The sequence below is a fragment of the Diceros bicornis genome, chromosome 11 (assembly GCF_020826845.1).
Source record: "Diceros bicornis minor isolate mBicDic1 chromosome 11, mDicBic1.mat.cur, whole genome shotgun sequence".
Taxonomy (NCBI): Eukaryota; Metazoa; Chordata; class Mammalia; order Perissodactyla; family Rhinocerotidae; genus Diceros; species Diceros bicornis.
This window is the reverse complement of record NC_080750.1, coordinates 20604503-20620658: the sequence shown is the minus strand read 5'-3', so window position 1 is coordinate 20620658 and position 16156 is coordinate 20604503. Positions and strand designations below refer to the sequence as shown.

Below are 16156 nucleotides of genomic sequence, written 5' to 3'. Positions count from 1 at the left end.
CATTTCGAATATACAAGAAAGAATAAAAAACAACAAACACTTGTCTACACATCACCTAGCTTTTCTAAATTTAAATTTTGCTATATCTGCTTCTAACTTTTTTTTATTTTTATTTTTTTGCTGGGGAGATTCGCCCTGAGCTAACATCTGCTGCCAATCTTCCTCTTTTTGTATGTGAGCTGCCACCACAGCATGGCCAGTGACAGACAAGTGGTGTAGGTCCACACCTGGGAACCAAACCCAGGCCACCGAAGCAGAGCACAGTGAACTTAACCACTAGGCTACTGGGGCGGTTCTAACTTTTTTTAAAGAAAAATAGGCTGAAGCCCACTGTGTAATCCTCCCTAATCCCGTTTTGCTTTTCCTTCTCAGAGATAACCAGGCTGTTAAATTTGGTATTTTTATCTATTACCATATATATGTAATAATATTATTTTGCATAGTTAAAACTTTGTTTAAGTAACATTAAACTATATGTATCATTTTGCAAGCTTTTTCAGTCAATATTTTGTTTGCGACTTTATTCAAGTCCTATTTGTATAGCTTTGGTTTGTTCATTTTCACTGTAGAATATTATGCTGTTATACAAATATAAAATCCATTCTCCTGAAGGTGCACATTTATATTATTTCCAAATTTTTGGTATAATCAACAGTGCTGCAATTAACATTGTTGAACATGTCTCTTTGAACAGATGTGAACATTTCCCTAGGATTTATATCTGAAATGGAAATGCTAAGTCAAGTGGTTTGTGCATCTTCTGACTTACTGAATATAGCTGCTTTCTAGAGTGGTTTCACCAATTTGTACTCCCACTAGCAGCAGGTAAAAAAACCCAGCGATTTAACATCTTGGTCAAGACTGGGTTTTGTTGAGACTTTTAAATGTTTTCCCATCTCGTGGGATTTAAAAGATACTTGCATTTCCTTGGTTACTAGAAAAGTTGAGCATATTTTCATATGTACAGTTATCACTCAAATTTCCCCTTTTGTGAGCTTGCCCTTCATATTCTTTCACTATTTTTCTTGTGGGTTGTTTTACTTATTAGTTTGTGAAAATCTTATGGTAAGATACTAAGTAAGCAAGCAGATGAATCAAGCAGTAGTATCAAAAATGTAGGCTCTATTTCTATATGGCTTTTCTTCAGACTTATCAACTTCTTTTGATTCATACAACTATCTTTTGTTCATTCATTCAACAAATATTATTGAGTGCCCACTATATGTCAAGCACTGTTATAGATACAGGTTTGTAAACTCAAAAGTAAACTTATCCACTCTACTACTGAGTCTCCCTGTCTTGCCATTTCCCCTCCCAATCCATTTCCCTTATTGTTACTAGAATGATTATTCTGAGGAGCAAATTAGGGCATTTCATATTTCTACTTAAAATTCTTTAGTGTATTCCTTTTGCCTCTAGGAGAAGTCTAGGCTCTTTGTCATGGCATATAAGATCTTCTTGATTTTGCCTCATCTATTGTCATTCTCCACTTGAATCTTGGTGCCCCAAATAGCAACCTAGTTATTGTTCCTGTTTTCTTGCTTCATATCTTTTCATACTCTTTTTCCTCTGTCTGAAAGTCCCTTTCCCTCATCTTTTCACACCCAGCTGAACTCATATCTTTCCTTTAATACCCAGTACAGATGTTACTTTCTCTGGGAATGTGAAGCATTCCTTGAACATCTTCTGCCAACAGAATTAACCAATTCTTTTTTGTGCCACCTCTGCATTTTATCCATTTCTTGTGTGACTCATTAAATTAAAATTTATTTTCTTACATATCATCCCATTAGATGCTAAGAACAAGTCCCAGTGCTGTCCTGGAAGCAAGGGTCACAATCTTATATTTGTATACCAGTGTCTACTATGGTGCTTAGGAAAAAGTATATCCCCACCCAATGACTGATAAACTTAAATGAATTGTGTTAATGCTGTTTCTCCCTGTACCAAAAAGATGTACAATCTCAAGGACAAAAGTATGATCATACACTGAAAAATATGCTAAATCCTGTGCCTTCATAAAAGAAATATTCAAAGATCTAGGAGCCATAACGACCCAGAAACAGTAAGCTTCCCAGCATCCAGATCATGGTCTCTAAATTCCATTTCCCACTGATCTGGTTTCCAAAAGAAATAAAGTCTGGAGCACAAAGTATAATATGAGCCTGAGAAATCTTGAGCTAGAAAGCAATGAAGTTAAAAAAGAAAATACTAGCACAGGTCATGAGGACACAGTAACAAACTTTAGGGGATCCCACCAGTCAAAAATGAAGTGATCTGGGGGGCCAGCCTGGTGGCTTAGTGGTTAAGTTCAGTCCACTTTGCTTCGGCAGCCTGGGTTCAGTTCCCGGGCATGAACCTACACCACTCGTCAGCCATGCTGTGGCAGTGACCCACATACAACATAGAGGAAGACTGGCAACAGATGTTAGCTCAGAGCAAATCTTCCTCAGCCAAAAAAAAAAGAAGTGATCTGACCACTATAAACAATGACTGAAATGGATTAAACACATCAAATAAAAATAGGCTCCATGAGTTCATAATGGTTCTTTAGAACTTAATCACATTTGTAGGCTGCTAGGGCACTAACTCATTATTCTGAAAATTGATAAATTGAATACAAAGAAAGAAACAAGCATTTACCCTTCCTTTCCTGTAAAAATTGAATTTCAAGGTAACCAAAAAATTGACAAAAGAATATTCTTCCTTATAGAATTCTAGATAAGAAATACAGAAGGAATGATAGAATTAGAAGATGACTATTTTGCAACTCTAATGAAATAAGAGGATCTAGGTAATACTCAACAATGACTGCTAAAACCATTCAGTAAAATGCTGAAGGGAGATTCAACACCAAAGACATGATGCATGAAGAAGTAATTGATAAGGTGGACTTCATTAAAATGAAAACTTCTGCTATGTGAATGACACTGCCAAGAGAATGCGAAGACAAGCCACAGACTGGGAGAAAACATTTGCAAAAGACACATCTGATAAAGGACTGTTATCCAAAATATACAAAGAACTCTTAAAACTCAACAAAAAGAAGACAAATACCCCAATGAAAAAACGGGCCAAAGACCTGAACAGACACCTTAGAGAAGATATACAGATGGCAAATAAGCACATGAAAAGATGCTCCACATCATATGTCATCAGGGAAATATAAATTAAAATGACATACCACTACACACCTATTAGAATGGCCAAATCCAGAACACTGACAAAACCAAATGCTGGTGAGGATGTGGAGCGACACAAACTCTCATTCATTGCTGGCGGGAATGCAAAATGGTACAGCCACTTTGGAAGACAGTTTGGTAGTTTCCTACAAAACTAGACATACTCTTACCATATGGTCTAGCAATCCCTCTCCCTGGTACTTACTCAAAGGGGATGAAAACTTATGTCCACACAAAAACCTACACATGAATGTTTATAGCAGCTTTATTCATAATTGCCAAAAATTAGAAGCAACCAAGATGTCCTTCAGTAGGTGAATGGACAAAGAAACTATGGTTTACATAAACAGTGGAATATAACACAGGGCAAAAAAGAAATGAGCATGGAGGAAACTTCAATGCATATTACTAAGTGACAGAAGCCAATCTGAAAAGGTTACATACTATGTGATTCCAATTATTCAACATTCTGGAAAAGGAAAACTATGGAGACAGTAAAAATATCAGTGATTGCCAGGGGTTCGGAGGGAGGGGGGGAGGGATGAATAGGTAGAACACAGAGACTTTTTAGAGCAGTGAAAAATACTATGTATGATACCACAGTGATGGATACACGTCATTATACATTTGTCCAAACCCAGAGAAGGTACAACATCAAGAGTGAACCCTAATGTAAACTATGGACTTTGGGTGACTATGATGTGTCAATGTAGGTTCATCAATTGTAATAAATGTACTACTCTGATGCAAGGTGTTGCTATGGGGAAGCAACATCCTTCACCAGATGGGTGATGGCTATGCCAGTTGGGGGCAGGGAATAAATGGGAAATCTCTATACCTTCCTCTTAATTTTGCTATGAACCTAAAACTGCTCTAAAAAAAAAAAAAAGTCTGTTAAAAAAAATTTGAAGGGGAACTTTACAATGAATGGATCAAGATGACAACTTCTAAACCCAATGATCAATCATAGCATCAGTAAAAAGAATGAGCCTCAAAGACATTATGTGATGCAATGGGAAGTAAACAACTCCTCCTAACAAATAGTCTTGCCACCAGAAAAATAAAAATCCTGAATATACAAAATCTGCAATATTTAAATACTAGCTCATAAGAAATAGACTGGATGGAGTGACGTCAGCATCATGGCGGAGTGAGCTTTCCCGTGAATTCTTCCCCCACAAGATACAACAAAAGCAACAACCACAGACCAACAACGGAATCCCAGACAGTGAAAACCTAGAGCGGAGGGATCCACACTGCCGCACATATGAGAGCGGAACGTGCTGGGCCCCCCGGAGGAAGTGGGGAGAGGTAAGGAGAACTCCGCTCCCTCCCCATCAGATCAGCGATCCCGGTCCCCGCGGCTCCCAGAGAGGGGGGAGGGGCGGCCCTCGGCGGGAAACTGTAGCTCTTCGGGCTCTCTCAGCCAGTGGGAAACTCCCGCACAGAGGACTCAGAGGAGCCACAGGGCTACCATCAACATCTGAGCACCCCAGAGAGCGGATAAAGAGGGGCAAACGAGAAGCCTCCCACATCAGGGACCCAGAGGGCAAAAGAGAGAGCTCCCCCCTCCCCGCAACCCGGAGTCTGCAGCTCCACCAGACCTAGCGCTCCGAGGCAGACCTGAACAAATTGGACTGGACCCGTGGATCGCAGTGGGGAAAAAAAAACAAAAAAACAAAACAAAACTGCGGATCGCAGCAGAAAAACTGGGGCAGAGCGCAGGGGGCTTAGACTACACAGCCCTTTACCACCAGACAGTGGCGGCAGGTGGAAATTGCAACCAGAGACTTCCAGGATGAGGAAAATCAAAACCAACACAGGAACCACAATGCAAAAATATATGAAATCACCAGACCAGAAACAAAATGACAAGCACCCAGAAATCAACCCCGAAGACACAGAAATCCATAAACTAAATGACAGAGATTTCAAAATAGCTATCATAAAAACACTCAACGAAATACGAGACAACACAGACAAACAATTCAATGAGATTAGGAGTTTCTTCACAAAAGAGATTGAAATCATAAAGAAAAACCAATCAGTGCTGATGGAGATGAAGAACACAATGGAGGAGATAAAGAAGAATCTGGAATCTTTAAAGAACAGAGCTGACAATATGGAGGAAAGAATTAGTACTTTAGAGGATAGGAATACAGATATACTCCAGATGGAAGAAGAGAGAGAACTAAGACTAAAAAGAAATGAAGAAAGACTCCGAAAAATAGCTGACTCTATTAGAAAATGTAACATAAGAATTATAGGTATTCCTGAGGGAGAGGAGAGGGAAAGAGGAACAGAGAGCCTATTCAAGGAAATAATAGCTGAAAATTTCCCAAATCTGGGGAAGGAGCAGGAAATACCAGTAAGCGAAGCCAACAGGACGCCTATATATATTAACAGACAAAGGCCTTCACCACGACACCTAGTGGTAAGGCTAGCCAGGGTCAACGACAAAGAAACAATATTAAGGGCAGCTAGACAAAAACAAAAAATAACGTACAAAGGAACTCCCATCAGGCTCTCAGCGGATTTCTCAACAGAAACTTTTCAGGCTAGAAGAGACTGGAATGATATATTCAAAATACTAAAAGACAAAAACTTTCAGCCAAGAATACTCTATCCAGCAAAAATATCCTTCAAATATGATGGAGAAATAGTAACTCTCCCAGATAAACAAAAGCTAAGGGAGTTCATGGCCACGAGACCCCCACTACAAGAAATACTCAAGAAGGCCCTCAGGCCTGAAAACAAGAAGAGAAAGGGAACACAAAGCTTGGAGTAAGGAGAAAAGTAGGTAGACAAAATCAGAGAAACAGTAGATCTTTACCGGAATAGGTTAGCAACCACTTAAATACTAAACTCAAAGATCAAAGGAAGAAATTCACCAAAAATAAATTTAACCTCATCACTGTAAACACACAGCCACAACACAAGACAGAATAAGGTATAACAAGAGCAACTTAGAAGGGGAAGAGGAAAGTGACTGAATTGACTTAGTATAAGGAAATAGGAGGCTATCAGATAATGGACTATCTCATACACAAGATTTTTTGCCCAAATCTCAAGGTAACCACTAAACAAATAATCAAAGCAAAACCACATATGATAAACAAAGAGAAAACTAGAAGAGTCATAAGACAGAACAACCAAACTGAATTGGCAGTCCAAAACAAATGGGACAAGAAACAAAGGAAATGCAAAAGAACCAGAAAATAAGTGACAAAACAGCAACATTCAGCCCTCATATTTCAATAATTACCCTAAATGTAAATGGATTGAACTCTCCAATCAAAAGATACAGAGTGGCAGGATGGATTAAAAAGCAAGACCCAACAATATGCTGCCTTCAGGAAACACATCTTAGCACTAAAGACAAGCACAGGCTCAGAGTGAAAGGATGGAAGACAATACTCCAAGCTAATGGCAAACAAAAGAAAGCAGGTGTTGCCATACTCATATCAGACAAAGTAGACTTCAAGATAAAACAGGTTAAGAAAGACAAAGAAGGGAAATATATAATGATAAAAGGGACACTCCATCAAGAAGACATATCACTTATAAATATATATGCACCCAACATAGGAGCACCAATGTACATAAAACAACTATTAACAAACCTAAAAGGAGAAATCAACAACAACACAATAATAGTAGGGGATCTTAACACCCCACTTACAGCAATGGATAGATCATCCAGACAAAAAGTTAATAAAGAAATATTAGACTTAAATGAAAAACTGGACGAGATGGACCTAGTAGACACATACAGAGCACTCCACCCAAAAACAGCTGACTACACATTCTTCTCAAGCGCGCATGGAACATTCTCTAGGATAGACCATATGTTGGGAAACAAAGCAAGCCTCAATAAATTTAAGAAGATTGAAATCATAACAAGCATCTTTTCAGACCATAAGGCTATGAAACTGGAAATGAACCAGGAAAAAAAAACTGGGAAAGTGACAAAAATGTGGAGATTAAACAACATGCTACTGAACAACCAATGGATCATTGATGAAATTAAAGGAGAAATCAAAAACTATCTGGAAACAAACGAAAATGATAACATGCCATATCAAACCATATGGGATGCAGCAAAAGCGGTCCTGAGAGGGAAACTCATAGCGATACAAGCCCACCTTAACAAACAAGAAAAAGTCCTAATAGGCAACCTTAAATTACACCTAACAGAACTAGAAAAAGAAGAACAAACAAAGCCCAAAGCCAGCAGAAGGAGAGAAATAATAAAAATCAGAGCAGAAATAAATGATATTGAGACCAAAAAAACAGTAGAAAGGATTAATGAAACAAAGAGTTGGTTCTTCGAGAAGATAAACAAAATAGACAAACCCTTAGCCAGGCTTACTAAGAAAAAAAGAGAAAAGGCTCAAGTAAATAAAATTAGAAATGAAAGAGGAGAAATTACAACGGATACCATGGAAATACAGAGGATTATAAGAGAATACTATGAGAAATTATATGCCAACAAATTGGACAATCTAGAAGAAATGGATAAATTCTTAGACTTATACAACCTCCCAAAATTGAACCAAGAAGAAATGGAGAATCTGAATAGACCAATAACAAGTAAAGAGATTGAAATAGTAATCAAAAACCTCCCAAAAAATAAAAGTCCAGGACCAGATGGCTTCTCCAGTGAATTTTACCAAACATTCAAAGAAGATTTAATACCCATCCTCCTCAAACTGTTCCAAAAAATAGAGGAAGATGGAACACTTCCTGAATCATTCTATGAGGCCAACATCACCCTGATACCAAAACCAGACAAAGACAATACAAAGAAAGAAAATTACAGGCCAATATTGCTGATGAACATTGATGCAAAAATCCTCAACAAAATATTGGCAAACCGAATACAACAATATATCAAAAAGATCATACACCATGATCAAGTGGGATTTATACCAGAGACGCAGGGATGGTTCAACATCCACAAATCAATCAACGTGATACATCACATCAACAAAACAAAGAATAAAAACCACACGATCGTCTCAATAGACGCAGAGAAGGCATTTGACAAGATACAACATCCATTTATGATAAAAACTCTCAATAAAATGGGAATAGAAGGAAAGTACCTCAACATAATAAACGCCATATATGACAAACCCACAGCTAACATCATACTCAACGGGGAAAGACTGAAAGCCATTCCTCTGAGAACAGGAACGAGGCAGGGCTGCCCACTCTCACCACTCCTGTTCAACATAGTACTGGAGGTTTTGGCCAGAGCAATTAGGCAAGAAAAAGGAATAAAAGGAATCCAAATAGGTAGCGAAGAAGTGAAACTCTCACTATTTGCAGATGACATGATTGTATATATAGAAAACCCTAAAGAATCTGTTGGAAAACTGTTAGAAACAATCAACAACTACAGCAAAGTTGCAGGGTACAAAATCAATCTACAAAAATCAGTTGCATTTCTCTATGCTAATAATGAACTAACAGAAAGAGAGCTCAAAAAGATAATACCATTTACAATTGCATCAAAAAGAATAAAATACCTAGGAATAAATCTTACCAAGGAGGTGAAGGACCTATACAATGAGAACTACAAGACATTATTGAGGGAAATCCACGATGACATAAAGAAATGGAAAGATATCCCATGCACGTGGATTGGAAGAATAAACATAGTTAAAATGTCTATATTACCTAAAGCAATCTACAGATTCAATGCAATCCCAATCAGAATCCCAATGACATTCTTCACAGAAATAGAAAAAAGAATACTAAAATTTATATGGGGCAACAAAAGACCCCGAATAGCTAAAGAAATCCTAAAGAAAAAGAACAAAGCAGGAGGCATCACAATTCCTGACTTCAAAACATACTACAAAGCAATAGTAATCAAAACAGCATGGTACTGGTACAAAAACAGACACACAGATCAATGGAACAGAATTGAAAGCCCAGAAATAAAACCACACATATATGGACAGCTAATTTTCGACAAAGGTGCTAAGAACATGCAATGGAGAAAGGAAAGTCTCTTCAATAACTGGTGTTGGGAAAACTGGACAGCCACATGCAAAAGAATGAAAGTGGACCATGTGCTATCGCCATTCACAAAAATCAACTCAAAATGGATCAAAGACCTGAAGGTGAGACCTGAAACTATAAAACTCATAGAAGAAAATATAGGCAACACACTATTTGACATTGGTTTTAAAGGAATCTTTTCGGATGACATGCCTACCCAGACTAGGGAAACTAAAGAAAAAATAAACAAGTGGGACTTTATCAGATTAAAGAGCTTTTATAAGACAAATGAAACCAGAATCAAGATGAACAAACAACCAACCAGCTGGGAGAGAATATTTGCAAAACATACATCTGACAAGGGGTTGATCTCCATAATATATAAAGAACTCACACAATTGAACAACAAAAAAACAAACAACCCGATCAAAAAATGGGCAGAGAAAATGAACAGACACTTCTCCAAGGAAGATATACAGATGGCCAATAGGCACATGAAAAGATGCTCAACATCACTAATCATCAGGGAAATGCAAATCAAAACAACACTAAGATACCACCTCACGCCCTTTAGAATGGCTGTAATCACCAAGACAAAAAACAACAAATGTTGGAGAGGATGTGGAGAAACAGGAACCCTCATACACAGCTGGTGGGAATGCAAATTGGTGCAGCCTCTATGGAAAACGGTATGGAGATTCCTCAAAGAATTAAAAATAGAGATGCCCTATGATCCAGCTATCCCACTACTGGGAATCTATCCAACGCACCTGAAATCAACAATCCAAAGAGGCTTATGCACCCCTATGTTCATTGCAGCATTATTCACCATAGCCAAGAAGTGGAAGCAACCTAAGTGTCCCTCGACTGACGATTGGATTAAGAAAATGTGGTATATATATACAATGGAATACTACTCAGCCATAAAAAAAGACAAAATCGTCCCATTTGCAACAACATGGATGGGCCTGGAGCGTATTATGTTAAGTGAAATAAGCCAGAAAGAGAAAGACAAACACTGTATGATCTCACTCATATGTGGAATATAAACCAACACATGGACAGAGAAAACTGGACTGTGGTTACCTGGGCAGTGGGGGTGGGGGGTGGGCTCAAGGGGTGAAGGGAGTCATATATGGGGTGATGGACAAACAAAAATGTACAACCCAAAACTTCACAATGTTAGAAACCATTAAAACATCAATAAAAAAAAAAAAAAAAGAAATAGACTGGATAAAGAACATATTAAATGATATGAAGATACAATCACGTAAATCTGGACCAGAAGAAATACTATGACAAATTACCAGTTTCTTCAACAAATTATTGGCATGGAGAAACAAGAGAAAAGAAATGATTATAGATCAAGAGTGACTTAATGGTCCTATCGATCACATGCAATGTGTGCACCTTGTTTGGTCCTGATTCAAACAACCAATTTGAAAAAGACATATTTCAGATAATCAGGGACCAAACATAAACAGGGTAGTAGATGATATTAAGGAATTATTGCTAATTTTAAGTGAAATAATGGTATCACGAAAATTTATATATATTATCAGTTTGCAATATAAAATGAAGTATTTACAGAAGAAATGATATGATGATCAAGATTCAATATGAAATAGCAGAAACAAGGGAACAAGGTACAGATGAAAAAAGAATGTCAAACTACTAACAATTGTTGAAATTAGGTGAGATGGGTACATAGGGGTTCACTAAACATTTCTCTCTGTTTTTATTTATATTTGAACATTTCCAAAAAAAAAGTTGTTTTATTTCAGTTTTACATTTTGTGTGTGTGTGTGTGAGGAAGATCAGCCCTGAGCTAACATCTCATACCAATCCTCCTCTTTTTTTTGCTGAGGAAGACTCGCCCTGAGCTAACATACGTGCCCATCTTCCTCTACTTTATATGGGATGCCACCACGGCATGGCTTGACAAGTGGTGCATCTGTGCACAGCCGGGATCTGAACCTGCGAACCCCAGGCCGCTAAAGCAGAACATGTGCACTTAACCACTGCACCACCAGGCCAGCCCCTAGTTTTACATTTATTTTATGTCAGGTTTAATTCAGTGTGAATTTTACCCACCAATAAAAGCAGATATATCAATTTTGTAAACACTAAGATCTATAAAGTACTTTTGTTATCTCAAAAAAAATATTTTACAAAATTTTTACAGCATATCATATATCAATTTAGAATATTTTGAAATAAAATTATCAAAAAATAGTTAGGATAATTGCAAATACATAAAATATTTACAGTAGATATAAAAATGTTATTACTAGAAATATAAGTAATTATAGAACAAGAACATATTAAAGTTGTTTTTTTATCAACTACAATCCTGGGATGATATATGAATAACAGCTAGATCTTATAACTTCTTTTTAATAAGAATAATGGGCCATCTCTTATACATGAATGTTCAAAATAGCATTTTTCATAATAGCCCAAACTGGAAAAATTCCAAATATCCATCAACTGTCAAATGGATAAACAAAATGTCGTATGTCTATATTAGAGAATACTACTTAGCAATAAAAAGGAGTAAAGTACTGATATAAGCAACAACATGCATTAACTTCAAAAATATTATATTAATTGAAAGAAGGCACATGACTATATATCTTATGATTCCATACATTTTACTTATATGAAATTTCTAGGATGTACAAAAACATACAGAAAGCAGATGACTGTTTACCTCAGACTGAAGTTGAGTGTTGAGATTGAGTGCAAATGATCATGAGGGAACTTGTTATCTAAAACTAAATTGTGGTGATGGTGTTCAACTATGCAAATTTACTGAAACATCAAATGATACACTTAAAGTGGGCTCATTTTATGGTATGTAAATTATACCTCAAAAAAAGCTGTCAAAACAAAAGACTAGGCTATCTGCTCTTCAGGGAACCTCAATTGTGAATTTCCACCATATAGTTTCTGCTAAAAGTTTATCAGAGAAGACTGATATTTCAGAGGACTAGGCTAAGGCACTGATTTTCAAAGTGTAGTCCCAACCACTGGGATCAGCATGACCTGGGAACTGTTAGAAATGCATATTCTCAGGTCTTATTTCAACCTATTAAACCAGAAACTCTGGGTACAGAGTCCTTTAATTTGTTTTAAAAAGCTTTCCAGGTGAATCTGATATTTACTAAAGTTTAAGAACCACTTAGGTGTGCTAACTATTCTACTACTTAAGATTTTTCAAATTTTATTGCTACCAAATCAGATCATTACACAGGTACATACCTGGACCATATGAACCTTGTCCATAGTCCTCATTGTCTTTATAGACAAGAACTGCCTTTATAAAAACAGAACTTTATATTACGCTGTTGGTGTTCACTGAAGGCTGATAATAAAAAATTGCTACATGAAGACTGGCAGTTTAGTTTTTTTAACAAATAAAATGCCACTGAAACAGGACTCAGCAAACTTTCTGTAAATGCCAGATAGTAAATAGTTTTGGCTTTTCAGATCATAAAGTCTCTGTTGAAACTACTCAATCCTGACAGTGTAGCACAGCTATAGATTATATCTAAATAAAGAGTGTAGCCAGATTAGATGATGGCAGGCCATTTTTGGCCTATAGGTCTTAATTTGCCGACCACTGAACTAGAGCAGTCAGAGAGATATGCATCCAAATACTGGATTTACACTTTGCTTGCAAAAAAGTCATTATAACTATATTTCATGAAGAGCCAGATCAAACTTCTATAGAAGAAAAATGTAAGAGCTGAAATAAAAAACACACCAGATGGATTTAAAAATAGATTAGAAACTGCAGAAGAAACGACTAATGAACTTGAAGACACAGAAGTAGAAATTATCTAAAACAAAACACAGGGAGAAAAGAGACTGAAAAAAAAAATTAGAGAGCATTAGTGAGCTATGGGACAACTTCAAGTAGCCTAATAATATACATGTAATTGGAGTCTTGAAGAGCAAAAAAGTACAAAAGAAAAGTATTAATTTCCTTAATTTAAAATAATGGCTGAAATATTTCTAAATTTGATTAGCAATATATAAACCCATAGATCCAAAAACTCAATAAGCTTCAAGCACAAGAAAATGAAGAAAATTACACCAAGGAATCAAAAAATTGCTTACAATGGGTGATAAAGAGAAAATATTAAAAGTAGCTAGAATCATCAGCATTTATCATCAGCATTTATCCAATCTTAATAACAGAAAAAACAATTAGAAAAAAATTAACCAAGCCCCAGGAAGCTGAGACAACAAAAGGTCTAGGAAGGGGAAATGAGCGCAGAGCTAAAAAACTTTTTGAAGAAATAATAGCTAAAAATTTCCCAAGTTTGGCTAAGGGCATAAACCTACAGATTCAAGAAACTGAGAGAACCCCATCTAGGATAAACCCAAAGACACCCATGCCCAGACACAACACACTCTAATTGCTGAAAACTTAAGACAAATAAAAATTCTTGAAAGTAGATAAAGAAAGAACTCATTATGTGTAAGGGAACAATCTGAATGACTACAAATTCTTTTTTCTCGGAAATCATGGAGGCCAGAAAGAAGTGGCATGACAGTTTTAAAGTGCTGAAAGAAAAGAATTGTCAATCTGGAATTCTATATCCAGCGAAAACATACTCTGGGGATGAAGGTGAAATAAACACATTGCTAGATGAAGGAAAACTAAGATAAATCTTAGCCAGTAGGATTGCTTTCAAAGTATTGCTAAAGAAAGTACTTCAGACAGAAGGAAACGATACTGGAAGGAAACTTGGAACAACAAATAGAGGAAGAGCAAGAGAAATGGTAAAAATGTTGATCTATATATATAACAGAGTATTCTCCTTTTAAGTTCTTTAAAACATACTTGAGGGCCGGCCCCATGGCTTAGCGGTTAAGTGCGCGCGCTCCGCTACTGGAGGCTTGGGTTCGGATCCCAGGTCCGCACTGACGTACCACTTCTCCGGCCATGCTGAGGCCGCGTCCCACATACAGCAACTAGAAGGATGTGCAACTGTGACGTACAACTATCTACTGGGGCTTTGGGGAAAAAAAGGAGGAGGGTTGGCAATAGATGTTAGCTTAGAGCCGATCTTCCTCAGCAAAAAGAGGAGGATTAGCACAGATGTAAGCTCAAGGCTGATCTTCCTCACAAACACACAAAAAAAAACACACTTGATAGTTAAGAGTGAAAAATATAACATTGTCTGATGGGATTTTCAATGTATGAAGATATAGTATGACTACAGCACAAAAAAACCTATATGGAAATAAGGTTTCTACATTCTTATTGAAGTAGTAGTAAATATTTATTCTAAATAAACTATGAAAAGTTACATGTGTATTTAATGATCCCTAGAGCAATCACTAAAAAAATTATACAAAAAAGACATATATGGCCAAACTCACCATAGATAAGTTAAAATGCAATACAAACAAAATTACAATAACCCAAAGAGGGCAGAAAAAGGGAAACAGAGAAGCAAAAGCAGTGAACAAACAGAAAACGAACAGTAAATGCTAGGTCTAATTCCAAACATATTAATAATTACATTAAATGTAAACAGTCTAAACACACCAATGAAAAGACAGATTGTCAGCCTGAATTAAAAAACATGACCCAACTATATGCTGTCTATAACAAACTCACTTCAAATATAATAAAATAAGTAAGGTAAAAGGAAAAGGAAAAAGATACATCACATACCATGCAAAGAGTAATCAAGAGAAAGTTGGAATGGCTATATCAAAATCAGAGAAACTAGACTTCAGAGCAAAGAAAATGACCAGGGATAAAGAAGGACAATAGATACTGATAAAAAGGTCAACTCACTAAGAAGGCACAATAAACCTAACAAAAGAGCTTCAAAATAAATGAAGCAAAACCTGGAGACTTCAACACTTCTCTCTCAGTAATAGAGCTAGTAGACAAAAAATCAGCAAGGATAGGGGCCGGCCCGGTGGTTCGGATCCCGGGCGCGCACCGACGCACTGCTTGGTAAGCCATGCTGTGGCGGCGTCCCATATAAAGTGGAGGAAGATAGGCACAGATGTTAGCCCAGGGCCGTCTTCCTCAGCAAAAAAAAGGAGAATTGGCGGATGTTAGCTCAGGGCTGATCTCCTCACAAAAAAAAAATCAGCAAGGATACAGAACTCATCAACACCACTAACCAACTGAATCTAATAGACATTTATAGAACACTCCACTCAAAAACAGCAGAATAAATATTCTTGTCAAATGTACACAGAACATTCACCAAGACAGACCATATTTGGTCAAAAAATAAACCTCAACAAATTTAAAAGAACTGAAATCATGCAAAGTATGTTCTCTGATAACAATGGAATTAAACTATATATCAATAAGATTGATAACAGAAAGAGAAGAGGAAAGTTGGAAATTGAAATGGAACAACGCATTCCCAAATAATCCATGGATTTAAGAGGAAGTTTCAAGAGAAATTAGAGAATACTTTGAAGGGAATGAAAATTAAAAGAAAACATATCAAAATTTGTGTAATGCAGTTAAAACAGTACCTAACATATATATATATATATACACACACACACACACACACACACACATATGGATTAAACGCTTATATTAGAAAAGAAAAAAGTCTCAAATCAATAATTTAAATTTCCCTCTTAAAAAATAAGATATCAGGAAAATAACCAAATATTTAGAAAGTAAGCAAAAACACTTCTAAATAACTAATGGGTCAAAACAAACACCAAATAAATTAGAAAATATTTGGCATTGAATATAAATGAAAACGTAACATCAAAATTTGTGAGATGCACCTAAAATAGTGCTTAAAAAGAAATCTGTAGCACTAAATGATTATAAAAGAAATGAAGAAAGTTCTCAAACCAATTATCTAAGCTTCCACCTTAAGAAACTAGAAAAGGAGGAACAAAATAAACCCAAACCAAGCAGAAAGAAAGGAATAGTAAAGGTAAGTGCAGTAAAC

General features: G+C 36.5%; 1 protein-coding gene across 10 annotated transcripts in view; it reads right to left on the bottom strand.

Moving 5' to 3' along the window:
• The window catches only part of LARP1B (La ribonucleoprotein 1B), a 131174-nt gene that overhangs the window by 25285 nt on the left and 89733 nt on the right, over window positions 1-16156 (bottom strand). The window lies entirely within an intron of this gene.